The sequence below is a fragment of the Chrysoperla carnea genome (genome assembly GCF_905475395.1).
Source record: "Chrysoperla carnea chromosome X unlocalized genomic scaffold, inChrCarn1.1 SUPER_X_unloc_135, whole genome shotgun sequence".
NCBI classification, from domain to species: domain Eukaryota; kingdom Metazoa; phylum Arthropoda; class Insecta; order Neuroptera; family Chrysopidae; genus Chrysoperla; species Chrysoperla carnea.
Window position 1 is genome coordinate 2,532 of NW_025408084.1, and position 1,954 is coordinate 4,485.

Consider the following 1,954-nt stretch of genomic DNA (forward strand, 5'->3'; position numbering starts at 1 on the left):
TGCGTGTTCAGTATATGTAACAGCATCCCGAATAACATTTTCAAGGAATACTTTAAGTACACCACGTGTTTCTTCATAAATTAAACCAGAGATACGTTTTACTCCACCTCGTCGTGCTAAACGACGAATTGCAGGTTTTGTAATACCTTGGATATTATCACGCAAAAACTTTTCTATGACGTTTTGCACCCCCTTTTCCAAGACCCTTTCCACCTTTTCCTCTGCCAGTCATTTTAATAAAAAATTATTTACAATATTTTAACGAACGGATAACACGTGTGTTAACCTCACAAGTATTGTAATGTATGTGAGCGCCGGTACAATTGTGCCTTTTTATATAAAGCATTAAAGATTTTTTAAGCCACGCCTATACAATTTGATTAGTCCATACTCTGATAGCTATCCAATAGGATATGACAACAAAAATTTTGAAATTTCATATAAATATAAATACAACACATTTATTTCGCATTTAAACATTTGACTTTGTAGTATCAAATTGTCGAATATAATTTTTAAAATTGTGTGTTTTTTTGTAAAAACATTATTATTTGAAAATGGCTGAAACCAACCAAACTGCACGTAAATCAACTGGTGGTAAAGCACCAAGAAAAACAATTAGCAACGAAAGCTGCACGTAAAAGTGCACCAGCAACTGGTGGAGTAAAAAAAACCACACAGATATCGTCCTGGTACAGTAGCTTTACGAGAAATTCGTCGTTATCAAAAAAGTACTGAATTGTTAATTCGTAAATTACCATTCCAACGTTTAGTACGTGAAATTGCACAAGATTTTAAAACCGATTTACGTTTTCAAAGTTCAGCTGTTATGGCATTACAAGAAGCTAGTGAAGCCTATTTAGTAGGTTTATTTGAAGATACCAATTTATGCGCAATTCATGCAAAGCGTGTTACAATTATGCCTAAGGATATACAATTGGCAAGACGTATTCGTGGAGAACGTGCATAAGCGTTTTAAATGACAATTTAAAAAAAAAAAAAACAAATAAGAAATATTTTCGGTCCTATATATAGGACCAACATATATTATTAAATAAGAGTATATTATTTTTATTAAAAAATATATATATATATATATATATATATATATATATATATATATATATATATAAATATAAATTATTGAAATAAAATTAAACATTATTAAAATTTTGTTATAATTATAAGCGATTGCTATTTCTAAAAATAAATAAATTTCATAAAATTTATATTATTTTATATTCATTTGAAATATTAAAAAAACTTCTCGCTTTAAAGTAACCATGATATGAGTTATAAATGCAATAAAATTTTATACAAAAAATAATATTTATTTGTTGATGAATAATATAAAAGGTTTACATTTCTAAATAACATATATTTATATATGGTGTGTAAAAAAAAAGAAAAGAAGAAAAATAATTTATATTTTTAATATAAAAAGGCAACCGCACACAGTGTTCCCAAGCGGTCACCCATCCAAGTACTGACTGTGCCCAATGTTGCTTAACTTCGGTGATCGGACGAGAACCGGTGTTTTCAACGTGGTATGGCTGTTGCCAGTAATAAATGAAAATTTTTACAAATATATATTTTTCATAAATATCATTAATATTAAAGTATATTATTAAAATTTTCAATGAAGTAATCAATTTAAATATATACTTATTTATTATACCATATATTTTAAATAAAAATGCAACCGCACACAGTATTCTCAAGTGGCCACCCATCCGTGGTACTGACTGTGGCAAATGTTTCTAAACTATTATTTTATAAAATATTTATACAAAAAATAATTTACTCTTATCAAATATTAATTTGTGGCCTGTATTAAGGCCTATGTTATTTTCATTTTTTAGCAAAAATAATGAAATATTTCAATATATTATTAAAGTAACAGATCATTTCTTTTTTGGTGCTGCTTTTTTAATTTTTGTAGGAGATGATTTGG

General features: G+C 27.5%; 1 non-coding gene across 1 annotated transcript; it reads right to left on the reverse strand.

Moving 5' to 3' along the window:
- Nucleotides 1–1,442: 1,442 nt before the first annotated feature.
- On the reverse strand, nucleotides 1,443–1,561 carry LOC123303772. Its single transcript, XR_006535859.1, has one exon. It is a non-coding gene; the product is annotated as a 5S ribosomal RNA (ribosomal RNA).
- Nucleotides 1,562–1,954: the final 393 nt, after the last annotated feature.